The following is a 17,967-nucleotide window of genomic DNA, read 5'->3' on the forward strand; positions in this document are numbered from 1 at the left end:
GATCAGAGCTGGGGTGGGCTATTTATAACAAGTGCCTCTGGGAAGAGTCTCTGGAGCCAGCCTGGAAATATGCCACTTTTCTCAAGTAAATAGATCAGCAAGAAGACTCTGAGAACTCACACAATGAGCTCCTGAGTAACTGACTGGAGGTAAAGATGTGTCCTGTTCCCGAAGACCAATTCCTTGAGCATGTGTGATGTTAGACGCACCAGGGCCTCCTAAACCTTTGCTGACTTGGCGTCGCTGGCCAGTGGGAGTTCATGAGCAGATACTGAGAAGGTACCACGATCTCCATGTAGCCCTGACTGTATTTCAACTCGAACTGTAGATCAGGCTGGCCTTGAACTCACAGAGATCCCACCTGCCTCTGCTTCCGGAGTGCTGGGACTAAAGGTGTGTGCATCATGCCCGACCTGCAGCCCCATTTTTGCCCAAGTAATTTTTACACAATCCAGGGTATATTGGTGTATAAAATAGGTACACAAATCCAACCTTTGCTGATAATAGCTATGAAGAAACCTATTTTAAAAGAATCCCAGCACTTGGGAGGCAGAGGCAGGCGGATTTCTAAGTTCAAGGCCAGCCTGGTCTACAGAGTGAGTTCCAAGACAGCCAGGGCTACACAGAGAAACCCTGTCTCAAAAAAACAAAACAAAACAAAACAAATTTTGTTTTCCATACAGTGGTACTGTTTGTTAAAGACAAAAACAAATTTGCACACCAGTGAGATGGGTGTGTTTATTTCTTTCTATGTAAGAGTGAAATCTTAGCTAAGTGTTTGATGATGAAGGATGCAGTGTACTTTAAGCGGTTTATTTTTTTCAGAGGCGGCTGAGGTTTGGTTCTGTAATTGTTAATACGAAGAATACCGCTTCCCCTGTAATCCCAGCTCTTGGGGTTTGGAGGCAGGGGCTTCAGAAGCTCAAAGTTGTCCTCAGCTACATTGTAAATGTGAGGCTGGCCTGTCATGTCTCCAAAACCAAAACAACAAAAGTAGAAGTTATTAGAGAGAATCACTTAATATCTTGATAAATTCTCTTCTATTGTCTATATGTGATATAGTCTTATCAGTATTATTTTAACAAAGAATTGGTATTATACCGCACAAGTACACATACAGTCAGTGTGAAACTATGCTTACACATATGGATTTAGTAACGGTGTATTTAGGCGGATAACCTTAATGGTCTAAGTTTCCAGTGTTTTGTGAGCTTGGCGGTAAAAATTTCTTAGTGCTGTGCCTTTTTTGAGCAGTGGGCCCCACTGACTCGCTCAGCTGTTGGATGCTGGGCTTGCCCGGAGCATTTGGCTGTCGAGACACAGCTTCGGTGAACGTGAACATCTCTGTTTTTCATGGTTCTGAGTCCAAGTAGAACTTGAACTGTGTCAGAGAACGTGAGCTTTAAGGCCCTCTTGCCAGCCAGATGTGGTAGCACCCACCCATGACGTATAGCCATGAAAGCACTTACAGCCCACACAAGGGTTCCATGAGCTGGTGTTGTACTGTCCAGTTATTCTGGAGGCTGAACCCAGGAATTCAAGGCTACTTTATCTTGGTTTTTCTTGTTGTTGTTTTTTGTTTGTTTGTTTGTTTGTTTTTTTCCAATGTAGTTTTGTTTTGTTTTGGCTTTGGTCTTTTGATACAGGGTCTCCTCATGCAACTCTGGCCTGGGACTTGTGTAGACCAGTCTTTCAAACTCATCCACCTGCCTCTGCATCCCGACTGCGGGATCAGAGGTGGGTATGCCTCTGTGTCCCCCACCCCCCAGCTGTATTTTTCAAAGCAATATCCTTAGCTATCGCTTTCCAAACTGAACGTCGTATCGGAAGTACTTTAAACACTTGTCAGGTGGGTGAGATGGGATTTCTAACCCTCCTACTCCCCCCGGGGTTGAGGACCACAGCTAGCTGGGACAGGGGCCTGGCCGTCTAGGGTCTCACCTGCCCAGGGTCTTTTAGATATACAGCTGTGCAGAAAGCCCCTGCCCCCTACACTGGCTCTGAGCTCAAGGGCCACTCATCACAAAGGACAAGGACCTTGACACACACACACTGCAAGGTTATTGGTCAGGAGTCCTCTTTGGCTGTAAGTCGCAGGTACCTAAGTCGGGCCGGGTCTTGGTTCAGAGAATCCAAGTCTGAAGTAGAGGCAGTGTGCAGCTCAGCTGAACCCAGAGGCTCACATGCATCCTTCTCTCTGGGCTCTCTTTCCTTCGAGTTTCCTTGGACTGCAGGCCGTCCTCACACCTGCCTGTGCTGAGGAGGCCACCGACCCAGATACAGCAATGAGCTTCCTTTCCAGGACCAGCTACCCCTGGTAGTGGCTCCAACCTTATCACGGTCTAGAAGCACACACGGCCCAGGCTTCCAGGCCTAACCACTAACCCCTCCTGGAGTCCGAGACAGGCTTGGTCCACCCTCACAGAGAGGACTTGGGCAGGGCGGAACGGTTCCCAATTGAAGTTCTGCTTGGACCCTGGATGCAGCCCAGGGGTGGAGCACTCTAGCACGTGGGTTCCGTTCCCTAGCTCTGTATGAGACAATGGTGGCACCCACCTCTGGGGTTTCGGTGCTGACTTTGTGGGTAACTAGCCCTGGGGCATGTGAGGGTCTGAAAAGCAGTGTGGCTGGCCCTTTCTCAGTCCTGCCTCTGGCTAAACAATCACAGGCTCCAGAATATAAGGTTCCCCACCTTCTTCTGTGCTGCAGACAGAACCTAGGGCTTGACATATCTAAGTAAGCACCCTACCACTAAGCTATAGTGACAGTTTTGGAGTTTCGGTTCTGTGGTGGTTTGACTATGCTTGGCCCAGGGAGTGGCACTATCTAGAGGTGTGGCCTTGTTGGAGGAAATGTGTCCCTGTGAGTGAGAGCTTTAAGACCCTTGTCCTAGCTGAATGGAAGCCAGTCTTCTCCTAGCAGCCTTTAGAGCAAGATGTAGAACTCACAGCTCCACCTGCACCATGCCTGCCTGGACACTGCCATGCTTCTGCCTTGATGATAATGGACTGGACCTCTGAGCCTGTAAGCCAGCCCCAATTAAACGTTGTCCTTGTCAGAGTTGCCTCGGTCATGGTGTCTGGACACAGCAGCAAAACCTTAAGATAGGTTTCTTTGAAAAACTCAGAAATATTACGAGAATATGTTTTTTGTTTTAACCCCAAGTGTGTGATATGGGGCTGCTTCAGGCTGCCCACAGCCGCTGACTATGATTTGCCTCGTGCTCTAGCAGTGGCTGGTAAGGTTGCCAGATGCAGAGAGTTTTTGCGATGGTGTGGCGTCTAGAATTCTGGGGCCTTTTCAGAGGATATATAAATGCCAGGGTCCAAACAGGTGGGGTGGCTTGTTGTTGGCCGTTCAGGATTGTTGGTTGGTTGTGGGTTGATTGTCCGTAGTGGTTTGTTAAGCAGTTGTTCACAAAGAAGAAACAACATGAAGAAGAAATTAGGTATCCTGACAGCAAAGGTCAAACTTGCCCCAAGGAACTTGAACCCCCAATCACCAGGAAAGTGGTCTAACCATAACGGACCTCGCCCCCTGTTCAGTCCCTGATGTTATTCTGGGATCTCTTTCCTTTCCCCTCTATTCTTTTTCTCTCTATTATCTAGTGTTAGGGGGCTGAAAGGGTGGAAAGAAGAGTGGAAAAGGGTGGAAGAAAAAGAAACCCACAAAGTAGCCAAAGTCCAGCTACACTAAGCAGTCTCTCCAGTCCTCAGAAGTTGAAGGTTATCCTCGCTATATAGCAAGTTGTAGGCTAGCCTGGGCTACATAAGACTCTGCCTCAAAAAACAAAACAAAACAAAACAAAACAAAACACCCAAATGACAAAAAAAAAAAAATCTATTTGGGCTAGAATAGCAGTTCTCAACCCCTTGGAAAACCTCAATCTTCAAAATTATTTATATTACAATTCCTAACAGTAGCAAAGTCACAGTTATGAAGTAGCAACAAAAATAATTTTAAGGTTGGGGAGGTCACCATAACATTAGGAACTGTATTAAGGGGTAGAAGCATTAGGAAGATTGAGAACCACTGGGCTGTAGGCACACACACACACACACACACGCACACGCACACACACACACACACACACGCACACACACACGCACACACACACAGTACCATGCAAGCAAATGCATTTACCTTCTGGGGACATTATCTGAAGCTCCTGTGATCAGATATGCCCCACACCAGAGTGCGGTCTTTGCTAGCTCGCACACTTGTTTGTGTTGGAAGCACAAGATGTTTCTGATCTGTTTTTCTCATGTCAGGTTTATAGTGATTTGGAAAAAAATCCCCCCCCCAGGGCTTTTACATTTCTATACCCTCCACCCCCCACCCCCCACCCCCGTCTCTGCTGAGGTTCATGAAACACTTCCCATGAGAACATAACTGTGCCGCCATCCCCCTCCCTGCTGTGCCTTCACCCCTCCCCTCTGCTTCCCTAAGGAGTCCTATGGACAAGTTGGCCTAGCCAGCTTGGGCTCACACACGAATATAGCCACTGCAGGGTTCAAAGGTAATGCAGTAATCGAGGTCTGATTTCACAAGAATACAAGACTCCCGCAAAGAATTCCTAGCCCCGCTTTCATCTACAGAAAGGCGCCGGAGCCTAGATTGGCTTATTGAAGAGGGGGTCTCCCAAGTGTTCCTGTTGTTGGTTCTGAATCCCAGGCTGCAATCCCCCAGCCCCACGCTTTGGAGTAGTATAGATGATAGGTATGTATGCCGAGTCCTATTTTAGATGAACAGTGGGCAGTGTGTGTAACACCATAGAAAAAGCCAGCATTAAGGAAGTGTCCAGTTTCTATCATGGATGTCGAGAAGGTTGCCTGTGATGTCCTTCTGACCAGGAGATAGCCCATGCACCACGCTCGCTCCCTGCTCCCTGCAGCGGTCTCTCTGTTCTGCTTACACAGCACTATGTAATCTACGTTCTGTCGTGAGTTAACATCCGTGCAGCCTCTCAGCTCCATAAATTTAAGGCTAATCCTGGTAGGAACATATGCGCCCCCAGCAAGCGCCCCGATAGCAGGCGCTCAGCAAATGTTAATTGAACGAGCGAGTAAATGAGCAAATGGCGCCCAGTGGCCTCATCCAGCCGCAAGGACGAGGAGAAAAGTGGAGTCCTGGCATCACTGTTTGATCTCAGAGTCATTACAAAGTCCCCTAAGGCACCGGGCAGATTCAGGGGCAGTGGCATTGTATAGGAGTGTCTAGACAGGAATAGCTTGACTTTCCAGTGTGTGTGCGTGTGTGGTGGGGCATGGTGTATGTGTGTGTGTATGTATGATGGGGGCATGGTGTGTGTGTGTGTATGTGTGTGTGTGTATGATGGGGCATGGTGTGTGTATGTGTGTATGTGTGTATGTGTATGGTGGGGGCATGGGGTGTGTGTGTGTATGTGTGGTTGTGTGTGTGTGTGTGTATGGTGGGGGCATGGTGTGTGTGTGTGTGTGTGTGTGTGTGTGTGTGTGTATGGTGGGGCATGGTGTGTGTGTGTGTGTGTGTGTGTGTGTGTGTGTGTGTGTGGCGGGGCAAGGTGTATACTTGTATGTATGTGTATGTGTATGTGTGTTTGTGGGTGTAGGGACACAGTGTATGTGTGGAGGTCAAAGGGCAGCTTACCTACCGAAGTTTGTTATCTCCCATCCCATGGGTCCCAGGCATTGAACCCAGGTTGTCAGTCTTGGTGGCAAGCCCCTTCAGCCGCTAAGCATCCTGTCAGCCCCAGCCCTTCTCTCTGAAGAATTTACTGTGGAGGCTAGAAAGATGGCGAGGCGCCTGATTTCACTTCCAGAAGACCAAGGTTCGATCCCTGGCACCCACAGGGTAGCTGGCAAACCATCTGGTAACTAGTTCCAGGGGATCTGCTGCCCTCTTCTGCAGGCACCAGGCATGAATGTGGTGCACGGAGATAAATACTGGGAAAATGCTCGTACACATTAAAAAACAAAAAACAAAAAAAAAAACTTTTAAAAATTAAAATAAAAAGGATGTCTCTTCCAGAGAAAATCTTACACATGTAAGATGATACCCACAGGAAAAGGACAGTTATGTCAGGACAGTTTGCTGCAGTAAGAACCTGGGCTGGAGAGATGGCTCAGCAGTTAAGAGCACTGGCTGCTTTTCTAGAGGACCCAGGTTCAATTCCCAGCTGTCTATAACTTCAGTCCCGGGGGACCTTGACACCCTCTTCTGACCTCCGAGAACATTAGACACACATGTGGCACATAGTCGGCCATGTATCCAAAATACCCATTCATCTAAATCAATTCTTTAAAAAAAATTGAAACAATTCTAATGCCGGAGGATGTGATAATGAGGCAGGCCTCCAGTCAGGAGCTACTGAAGGTGAGATAGATTGACTAGCCTGGGCTCAGTGGCTCTCGACAAAGCTCTGGGTTCTGGGTGCCTAACACCACATAAAATCAGGTGCGTGCCTGTACCCCCAGTGCTCAGGAGGTAGAGCCAGGAGGAGAAGGAAGGGGTTTGGGGTCAACCTCAGTTACACAGACTGGGGTCAGTCTGGGATACACCTTGAGACTCTTGTCTTTGGGGACAGTGAGTTCAAGGGTAGCGGGCTCTAGTTATTTGGGAAATGATTTGAATGGCCAGACCCGGTGGTGCAGGCTTGTCATCTCAACTACTCAGGAGGATGGTGCAGGAGAATGGCCTATCTGGGCAACTTAGTGAGACCCTGTCTCAAAATGAACCTACTGGTATCTCAGTACTAGTGCATTTACCTAGCATGTGTGAGGGCCCTGGGTTCAAATCCCCCTTGCTCCCTTCCCACCATATAGTCGTAGTTATTGTTATTACTTGTGTGTGTGTGTTTAACCTGAAGGAACAGGTTCCAAGCCTGTAGTGACACCCATTTCTGGGAGCTGCAAGTCGGGAGAACGCGCTCTTCCTACTTCCTAGGTACAGCCTGAGGTCAGCTAGGGCCTCTGGGACCCACTGAAAACCTCACCGTGGTCTCATTCAGCAGGCTCGGGCCTTCCCGATCTCACCCCAGGCCTGATGCTCATCTCTTCCCTGCTTTGCACACAGACACTGAAACCTACTCCCTCAAGAACTTTCCGGAGACAGCCAGAAAGGGTCCTGTATAACCTCATTTCACAGCGATTTACCTCAACTGCATGTGACCACCCACCGAGACGCTCCTTAGCTGGTCTCCATCCCACTGGGCTCTCCCCTTCCACCTCCCCACTCTTCCCTCCCACCCCCCGCCCCTGCCTGCCTTGGAGGCCCTGGGAACAGCCAGGTTCTCCTTGGCTCTTCTCAGCCTCTTTCTCCCGTGCATGCAGTCAGCTCATCAAGGGTCTATAAATGAAAGCCGGCTTGCTTACCATCTTCCCTGTCCCCTCAGCAGGCAGTGTGGGTCCGAAGAGAGCAGGGGCTGGTAAGGATGTCATTGTGCTATTTAGTTCCCTTAAACTAACAGCATATATAGAACTAACAGTGTATCGTTTGTATCGCCTTTGTACTCAGAACCAAAAAGACCAGAAGATAAACACACAAGATCCTCTTAAAGCCCCAAGTGCTAATCTGTTAGACTGGTGGGCCCAGCTGGAGTAGAGAGGGAAGCCAATTGGTGCAAGCTCACCCATATGGAGGGGGGGAAACTTGAGAAGGAAATCCTGGGCACAGTTCCTCCCTTTCCGAGAAAGCGCCCAGGGCCCTTAGTATGTGGGGTTCTGCTCTGCAAAGTAACATCGGGATGGTCATTTCCATCCTAAAGGTAAGAGAACCGGGCCAGGGTTCTAGGGGAGGCTGGAGCAGGACCATCACCCCGCTAGCCTCCTGCAGAAAGACTGCAAGGCAAAAGTGAGCATTTAAGTCAATAAATCCCAGAATACCTGTGAGCTACTGGATAAAGCAAGCCAGGATTGACACCGTATCACCTAGTGCAAAGTGGATGGGGGTGGCCGGGCTTCTCTCTTGCACACTCATTGTGCACCCTAGCACCTTGAAGGATGCGCTGTGGGCTGTGTCTGCTCAGTGGCCTCAGGAAACATGCAGGCCCTTGCTTTATTTGCCCTGCCTATTTTACAGATGGTAAAAGGGAGGCTTAGAGCATAGAGGAAGCTTTCACTGCAACTCAGCTACTGAGGGCAGAGCCCTCACTACTGAGTGAGCCCAGACCTGGTGTTGTGTGTTTGCGTGTGTGCCTTGATGCAAAGAAGGAAGATAATCCCCAAAGTGGAGATGTTGATCCAGGCCTGGGGGTCTGAATTGTTTGTTTGTTTGTTTGTTTGTTTCTGCGCTAGGCAAGCACTTGAGCACTGAGCCGCACCCTGCCCAGGGCGTGCACTTTTTCGTACGTCCCTGTTTTTTGAAGCTTTCACAACAAACACACATTGATTGCTGCCAACTTCATGATTCTAAAGGCTGCGTGGGGCACAGTGATGGTAAGGAAATACGTTTCCTAAAATACCAACATTTCTAGAATTGGGCAATTGTGCTGCTTGCTTTTGCTTTTGCTCCGCCTACTTTAAAAACAACAGCTTTACTGTAACATAACACACACCACACAGTGCACTTATGCAGTGCATCATTGGCTTTTGGGTTGTCTACAGAGCTGTGCAGCCCTGTGCCCTGTGCAACCCCAGGATATTATCATCCCCCCAAAGATATCCCATACCTGTTATCAGCCACTCTGGGCCCCTCCTCCCCCAGCCCTGGCAACTGCCAATCTGTCTTCCGTCTGGGCAGCCTTGTCTATTCCGGATTGCATAAAAATAGAGCATACAGTACGTGATATGTCTGGCTTAGTTCACTCGGCATGGCATGTTCAAGATTCATTCAGAATGTAGCATGTACCAGGCCTTCATTCTTATTTTTCTTTTTCTTTTTTTTTTTTTTCTTTTTTTCTTTTTTTTTTTTTTAAGATTTATTTATTTATTATATGTAAGTACATTGTAGCTGTCTTCAGACACACCAGAAGAGGGAGTCAGATCTCGTTACGGATGGTTGTGAGCCACCATGTGGTTACTGGGATTTGAACTCTGGACCTTCGGAAGAGCAGTCGGGTGCTCTAACCCACTGAGCCATCTCACCAGCCCCATTCTTATTTTTCTAAGCTTTAACTGCTTTGTTTGTTTGAGACAAGGTCTTTCTGCATAGCCCCAGCTGTCCTGGAACCACGACGTAGACCAGGCTGGCCTCTGAGAACTCAGAGATCCGCCTGCCTCTGCTTCCAGTGTGCTGGGATTAAAGGTGTGCACCACCAAACCTGGATAATATCTTTTTTTTTTTTAATTTTTATTTTTGAGTTATTTTTATGTGTGTGAGTATTTTACCCACATGCCCTCAGAGGTCAGCAGAGGGCATCAGACTCCCTGGAACTGGAGTTATGGGTGGTTGTGAGCCACCGTGCGGGTGCTGGGACCTGACCAGGGATCCTCTGCAGGGACAGGAAATGTTCTTAACTGCTCGGACAATCCTCCTGCCTCTTGTTTGTAGTTTTTAATTACTTATGTGTTTGTGTGTGTCTGTGTGTGTATGCACGTGGGTGCAGTTGCTTACAGAGGTCAGAAGACAAGCATCACACATTCTCTGAAAGAGTAGCAACTGCTTTTAAGTGCTGAACCTTCTCTCAGCCCTGATGATAATGATGAGGCTGTTGATGGTGATGATGATGGTGATGGTGACAATGACAATGGTGATGGTGTTGATAATGATGGCGATGATAATGGTTCTTCTTTTCAAAAAAATTTTTTTTTGATTTATTTGTTTTATTTACCCAAATGAATATTTTGCCTGCAGGTATGCTTGTGAACCATGGGCATGTTTGTTGCCTATGGGGCTTAGAAGAGGAGATTAGATCTACTGAAAGCAGAGTTCTAGATGGTTGTCAGCCACCATAGAGGTACTGGAGTCCAGGTCCTCCGTGCTCCTAACAGCTGAGCCATCTTTTTGATCTCCAGGAATATTGCTGAAGAATATTCTATTCAGTGAATTTGTTGCATTTTATTTGCCTATTCGGGGGTTGGCGACCTTTTGGCTTGTCTCTAGCATGGCGCTCCCACGAGCGATGCTGTCCCAGACATCCCTACACAGTTCTTGTGTACGTAGCTTTCCATTTCTCCTGCGTATGTACTAAGGAGCAGAAATGCCTTGTTAGGTGCGAGTTTTAAATCTGTCTGTGGGGTGAATGTCCATCCCTGTTATTTCTTAACTGGAACCAGCATCCATCTGGGTACTTCGGGTGCCCGGGAACTGATCAGAATGTCTGAGAGTGGTAGGCACCTATCACCTGCTCCCACGGCCTCGGCAACAGTTACAGGTCTTGGCACTCAGTCAGGATAGTCTCTTTAAAACCTTTACAAGTACGTGGGCTATACACACTCCCCCATTAGTCACCTAGTGTCTGTGTCTGTTGCCTGATACATGTCGCATAGTGTAATCTGTCACCCTCAAGTTACTGAAAGGCTCTACAGTGGGGACACAGTGCTGCCGAGAGGTGGCCCTGCCACAGAAGCCGTTAAGGGCTTCTTTTATTCTGGAAAGGTAAACATTCTCTGCTTTATAAGGGAAGAAAAAAGGGTTGGGCAGAGTGCCCACTGAGCACGAGTGATACCGTAAGCTGGGCACCCCCCTCCCCCCAAACAGTGACAATAACAACGAGCCAAAAGTAGTGTTCTGAAACCTGTGGTAAGGACAAATCTCCTCCCCATGGATTGTGATGAGGACGTTTGTACTTGTGCTATTATATGTCCTAGTGAATAAGCTTTAGTCTTTCTGCAGGGAAAGCACCTCCTATTATTTAAAAAGAAGAAGAAAGTGCAGCCCTGGGAACTAGGCTCATGGCACCCGGTCCTCCCAGGACAGGACATGCAGGAGCAGGGGTAGGGGGGTGGGGGCAGAAGGGTCAGAAGTTCAAGGTTATTTCCAGTTACCTATAGAGTTTTGAGGCTAGCCTGGGCTACTTATGAGGTCCTTTCTGTAAAAGAGAAATGGTTATTAAAGGTTAGGACTCTCGGTGATGTCTATTCCAGCATCTGTTGAGGTCTTAGGGGGACGTGTCCCCAGGAGGAGAGGAGACTGCTTTGTGGTTTTAAGAGCAGGCACAAGCAGCAGCAAGGCTCAGAGAGTCTCCAAACACAGCTGTGTGGAGAATCTGCCTGTGGATCACCCTCTCCAGCGCACTCCATTCCTGCCCGCATCAGTGAGAAAACAATGGAGTGGACAACTGGGAGAGGGCACAGGGCCTGGGTGACGGGGAGGAGGACTGACTTCCGTAGGTCGAGGATGTTCCAGGGAGTTTTATGGGACAGGATGAGGGTGGAGGGAGTACTGAGAGGTATGAAGAGTCCTCCAGCCTGGTGAGGCTGTGACACTCACAGAAGGAAACACGTGGGCCACCCAGAGCCGCCTTCGGGGGGAGGGGGGAAGAAAAAAACAAAACAAAACAAAACCAAAAAAAAAAAAACCCGGGCATGGCCCCAGTTCAAGTGGATCAGGGTCCTCTCCACTTACTAGGGAGCTTATAAAAATTATAAAACACGACTCAAAATCCCCCAGGGGCTTCCTGTGGCTGCCAACAGGGACGACAGCAAACCAAAAGGCCTTTGGGGTTCAGTGATGGGCTGAAGGAAAATGGTTCTGCAGGAGGAACGCAGGCCACCAAGAACAGGTCACCCTTGTGTTTCAGGGCCTGGGGCAGCAACACCAGCAAGGGACAGCATGTTGTCTGTCTGTCCAGATGTTTAAAATGATTGGCCAGGTGAGAAATCATTGAATAAAATATTCTATGTCAAACAAAGCAGAGCTGGGTCAGTACTAGGAGCCGAGCCATGTGAACTACTGGTCGTTCCTCCAAATAAGGCTTTTGTGACTCTTTTTCTTTCTTCCTTTCTTTCTTTTCTTCCTCTTCTTTTCTTTTTTTTTTCTTTTCTTTTCTTCCTTTCTTTCTTCCTTCCTTCCTTCCTTTCTTTCTTTCTTTCCTTTCTTCCTTCCTTCCTTTCTCTCTCTCTCTCTCTCTTTTCTTTCTCTCTCTCTCTCTCTCTCTCCCTCTTTCTCTTTCTCTCTCTTTTGGACATGGTATCTTACTAATTATCTCTAGCTATCCTGAAACTCACTCTGTAGATCAGGCTGGCCAGAAACTCACAGAGATCCTCCTGCCTCTGCCTTCTAGGTGCTGGGATTAAAGGCCTGTGCCACCAAGTCCAACTGATTTTTAAGTGTGTGTGTGTGTGTGTGCGCACACACACACACCCTCAGAAGCCAAAAGAGGGTGTTAAGTGCTTTGAATAGCTGGGGTCACTGACAGTTGTGAGATGCCCCACATGGTCCTAGAAACTGACCTTGGGTCCCCTATAAGAGCAGCACACACTGCTAACTGAGCGACCTCTTCAGTCCCGCTTTTGTGAATTTTAAGATGAATTCTTCTCCCATCGCTGTCTGCCTTCCTCCTTTCACTCACGCCTCATTCATGTCTCTCTGAGGAACTCTGAGGTCAGGCTCTGTCTACACCAGGCTGCGGAGGCTGAGGGGAGGCAGCAGAGCTGAGAGCGGCCGCCCTGCTGCTTCCCAGGGGAACAGATGCAAACCCAAACAACTGGCTCATCTGCTGGCCTGCAGCTGCCACCTGCCCTTGCTCTGTAGAAAGCCACAGGCTAGGAGCTAACTCTTTTCTGCATGAATGTCACCTCTGTGAGCCTCCCCACCCCCCCCCCCCGCCTCCCTCCACCCTCGCCCCCCAGTCAAGAAACACTGGTTCTAAGTGTAGAGCCTCCTGGGGAATTGTAAACTAAGCATAGTCTACCCTCCCAACCCCAGACTCACTGAGTTGGAATCCCCCCTGTTAACAAGCCCTCAGGGCCGTTCCCCCCCACACACACACACCCCCAGCCTGAGCAGTTTGAGAACTGTGGCCTTAAAAGCCAGGCTTCTCAACCCCAGCCACACATGAAATCACCTGGGGAACTTTTAAATAGCATGCCCCCCCCCCAACTAATAAAAGCGGGATCTCTGGGCGCAAGAAGCTGCCCTCAGAACTATGAAAACTCTTCAGGTGGATAAAATGGACCATAGCCTCAGCGGATACTGTACTTAGCCCGGCTGCAGACAAGCAGAACATTCCAGGCTGAGCATCCTGGCCTCTCTAGAGTCACCTTCACACCGGGGCATTCAGAAGGCACCGGGAGGACCACATCCATCCCCACAGTTAGACATGCTGCAGAATCTGTCTCTGTCATGCCTACAAATAGGCTCAGCCAGGAGTTGCCAGGGATACCAAGCTGCTGACTTCTCACTTAGCATTATTATCTTGTGTGTGTCGTGCGATATGTGTGTGTGGAGGTCAGGGGAAGGCTCTCAGGAGGCAGCGTCTCACCGGGGATTGAACTGAAGGAGCCAGGCGTGTGCCACAAGCCCCTTTACCCGCTGAGCCATCTCTCCAGCCCAAGCAGGGATCCTAGGTTTGTGCTGAGAACGCTCACTGAGATCTTGGGACTCTCTGGGTATGAATAATGCAGACATGTCAATTCCCTTTGTCATCATAGGCCCCTACTGAGGAATTGAGTTAAATCATACATTATGTCGGTAATGTATATGTATTGTAATTTATATACTTATTACTTATAAAGTTGATCGTATGTCATTAGCATAGAATTATAATTTATATTGTAATTACACAAATTCTAATTAGAAAGCACATAGAGAAAAAACAATCGCAGTATAATTACTGTCGGTTGAGTCCCTACTCTGGGCAGGCACTTGTGTGCTTTAAAAGAACCTAGTGCAGGCTAGGGATGTAGCTGAGACGGCAGAGTGCTTACCCAGCATGCAGGAAGGCCTGGGTTCGATCCCCAGCCCCACATAAACCAAGCACGCCAACATATGTCAATGAGATCAGAGGTTCGCGGACATCCTCAACTGCATAGCAAGTCTGAGGTCAGTACAGGCTATGTGAGATCTGCCTCAAACAACAGTTCACGAAAATAAAAGCCAGACTAAACAAAGCAAAAACTGCGGGGCAGTGATGGCGCACGCCTTTAGTCCCAGCACTTGGGAGGCAGAGGCAGGCAGATTTCTGAGTTCGAGGCCAGCGTGGTCTACAGAGTGAGTTCCAGAACAGCCAGGGCTACACAGAGAAACCCTGTCTCAAAAAACCAAAAAAATAAAAATAAAAAAAGTAAAAACTGCCCCAGTACATATACATACTATGCCCCCTCTCTCAAGAACATTGACCATAAGGAATATTACGTGATGCACCACAGATCCCATACACAGACAATGGCAGTGTTAGAATTTGAAGACAGGCCAGATGCTTGCACACACCTCTAACCCCAGCACGGAAGGCAGAGGCAGGGGGATCTCTGAGTTTGAGGCCAGCAGAGCGAGTTCTAGTACATCCAGGACTACACAAAGAAAAAAGAATTTGAAGATCTATTACCAAGTAGTGGTGTGTATATATCTTAACTGTTAAACATTGAGTTAACATTTTATCATTTTTTAAAAGTGTGTATATGAGTGTCTTACACGCATGTGTGTTTTGTTTTATTTTGGTTTTTTGAGGCAGGGTTTCTCTGTGTAGTCCTGGCTGTCCTGGAACTCACTCTGTAGGCCAGGCTGGCCTCGAATTCAGAAATCCGCCTGCCTCTGCTTCCCAAGTGCTGAGATCAATGGCATGTGTGTGCCACCACTGCCTGGCATGTGTATTTGTATACTTCCTGTGTTTCTGGTGTCCACAGAGGGCGGGAAAAGGGAATCAGATCCCCAATAACTGGAGTTGTGAGCCGCCATGTGGGTGGTTGGAATCAAACCTGGGTCCTCTGCAAGAGCAGCCAGTGCTCTTAGCCAATGATTATCTCACCAGCCCCAGTATGAGAGGTTAGGAGCTTGCAGTAAAAGAAGACCCAGGTTCAGTTCCCAGCACCCACAGGGCGATTCACAGCCATTAGTAACTACAGTTCTAGGGGACCTAACACCCCTTTCTGGTTCCCTCTGGCACCAAGAACATACAGAGTGCACATACATGGCATGCCTTGTAGTATTAAAATTATATAGCATAGCATGTTAATATGATAGTGGTTTTTAATATGTATAAAATTCATGTATAATCTAATGCACCATCATGCAATTGTGTCAAGTGTACATGCTAACTATAAAACAGTATCCTCACATACAGCGTGTCCACAGTTTCAGTCACACTTCCTCGGAACCAATAGTGCTGTTTCCCAAGAGCTGGGGCTGCCAGCATCCAGCCAGCAGGTTTTCCTTCACACATAGGGGAAGCGGGTCACACCTCCCTTTCTTCTCCAACCTGACTGAGTGTATCTAAGCTGCAGAATTCTGCATGCAAAAGAATGGAAATGATGGCTCCCCTCCCCCAAGGCTGTTAACTGCAGCTGGGAACAGCTTGAAAGCAACAGGTTTTCAACAATCTAGTGGTTAAGTATCTTTAAAGTGAAAGTAAATAACCGCTGGCTTAGAGACACAGGCTCGAGTAACAAAACTGTATCCGCCAGTGAGGTAGGGAGAAACAGAAAATTCAGATACTGTTTCCACTCAGTGTGAGGTCCCCGGGGTCTGAGGAGAGGGGCACCGGAGGAAATGGGGGGGGGGGGCGCTGCTGATTTTCTCCTTTGAATTGGCAGCTTCAGAAGGAAATTAGTTGCTTGCTTGAGGCAGTTGGATTGCAGGTTAGGTCAGCAAAAATCTAAACTAAGTCAGACGTAACAACCCACGTCTTTAATCTTAGTACTCTGGAGGCAGAGGCAGGTGGATCTCTGTGAGTTTCAGGTCAACCTGGACTACAGAGTGAATTCTGGGCCAGCCAGGGATATTCAGTGAGACCTCCCGTCTCAAAAAAATAAAATAATTAAATAAATAAAAGTGAAAATTATGAACAACAAAATATCTGGGGCTGGCAAGATAGATCAGTGGGCAAGGGTGCTTGCTGGCAAATCTGATAAGCAAAATTCAATATCCAGGATCCATATTTAACACCAGTAAGTTATCCCCATGGCCTCCAAATACGCACAAAGGTGTGTGTGTGTGTGTGTGTGTGTGTATGTGTGTAAGACACACAAATGAATGTAATTAGAAATATTTAAAGTTTATTCTAATTTTTTATTTGTGAGTGTATGTGTGTTCATAGAGGCCAGAAGAGGGCATTGGGTCCCCTGAATCTGGAATGACAGATGGTTGTGAGCTGCCGAATGTGGATGCTGGAATAGAACCCTGGTCTTCTGCAAGAGCAGCCAGTGCTCCTAACCACTGAGCCATCTCTCCAGTCCTCTTTCCATGCTCTCAATCCCATTTCTGTGCCCTATGTGTCTGCCATTATGCCAGAGCTGCACTGTTGATGACCATGGGATGAACTGAGACTGGGGGGAGGGGTCCTCAAACTCTGATCTGTTTTTCCCTACAGTTCCACTTTTTTCTACTATTTTGCAGTATTAATTCCAGAATCAACTTGTTGGTTTCTACAATAACAGAAAGGCCGGCTGGAGTTAGGGATCTCATTTGGTTGTTTCCTGGTGGCACTGGGCGTGGAACTCAGTGCCTGGGACATGCTAGGCAGGGGACCAGTCAGTCAGTTTGGAGAGCAGTCACCTTAACACCGTTAAGTCTTCCAAGCTCCAAATTAGAAAACTCTTTCCTGGGGGCTGGAGAGATGGCTCAGTGGTTAAGAGCACTGACTGCTCTTTCAGAGGTCCCAGCAACCACATGGTGGCTCACAACCATCTCTTATAAGATCTGATGCCCTCTTCTGGTTCATTGGAAGACAGCTACAATGTACTTAGATATAATGATAAATAAATCTTCAAAAAACAAAACTGCAAAAAAAAAAAATCTTTCCATTAATTTAGGTTTTTCCTAACTTCCACACTATTTTATAGTTTTTAGAGCTTAAGCTTTTTTGTTAAAAACTATTCCGAAAATTTTCTTGAAGTTGATGCTACTAGAAATAAAAATGATTGGGTTGGTGAAATGGCTCCACAGGTAAATGTGGAATCCACGTGGTATCTCCACTGTTTTTCTCATATTCCCTGGGGCATACATGTACCTGTACATACACTACACACTGGCATGTGCACGCACGTACACACACACACACACACATGCACACACATACTCATTTTAAAAAATGAAATGGGGCTGAAGAGATGGCTCAGTGGTTAAGAGCACTAACTGCTCTTTCAGAGGTCCTGAGTTCAATTCCCAGAAACCACATGGTGGCTCACAACCATCTGTAATGGGATCTGATGCCCGTTTCTGTTTGATGCCCTCTTCTGTCATACAGGCATACATGCAAATAGAGCACTCATATTCATAAAATATGTAAACAAACAAACAATGAAATGGAATTATTTTCTTAATAATTCTTTGTAGTGTTTAGTGTATGAAATAAAATTGATTTATATATATTGAACTTTTTTATTTTATGTGTATGTGTATATGTGTTTTACCTGCATGTATGTATGTGACCCATGTGCATGCAGTACCTGCTGAAGTCAGAAGAGGGCATCAGAACTGAAGATAATGGATAGTTATGAGCCTTCATGAGGGTGATGCTAACCACGCCTGTTACCATCCTTTGAAAGATTGGTTACAGGTATTAACTGCTGAGCCATCTCTCCACTCCTGAGGTTCACAGACTGATATCGTATCCTGAAACCTTTTACCAGTTCTAATAGGTTGCGATAGGTTTTAGTGCATTTCTCAGAATTCTTTTCTCTTTTTTTTCTTTTTCTTTCTTTGTTTCTTTCTTTGTTTCTTTCTTCTTTTCTTTTCTTTTTCTCTTCTTCTTCTTCTTCTTCTTCTTCTTCTTCTTCTTCTTCTTCTTCCTCTTCTTCTTCTTCTTTTCTTCTTCTTCTTCCTCTTCCTCTTCTTCTTCTTCTTCTTCCTCTTCTTCTTCTTCTTCTTCTTCTTCCTCTTCTTCTTCTTCTTCTCTTCTTCTCTTCTTCTTCTTCTTCTTCTTCTTCTTCTTCTTCTTCTTCTTCTTCTTCT

At 47.2% G+C, this 17,967-nt stretch overlaps 1 protein-coding gene across 3 annotated transcripts in view; it reads left to right on the forward strand.

Annotated features, from left to right (window-relative positions):
• The window catches only part of Wdr66 (WD repeat domain 66), a 75,760-nt gene that overhangs the window by 51,127 nt on the left and 6,666 nt on the right, over positions 1-17,967 (forward strand). The gene's annotated exons all lie outside the window — the stretch shown is intronic.

Source organism: Mus musculus, chromosome 5, assembly GCF_000001635.26.
Source record: "Mus musculus strain C57BL/6J chromosome 5, GRCm38.p6 C57BL/6J".
In the NCBI taxonomy this organism is placed as follows: domain Eukaryota; kingdom Metazoa; phylum Chordata; class Mammalia; order Rodentia; family Muridae; genus Mus; species Mus musculus.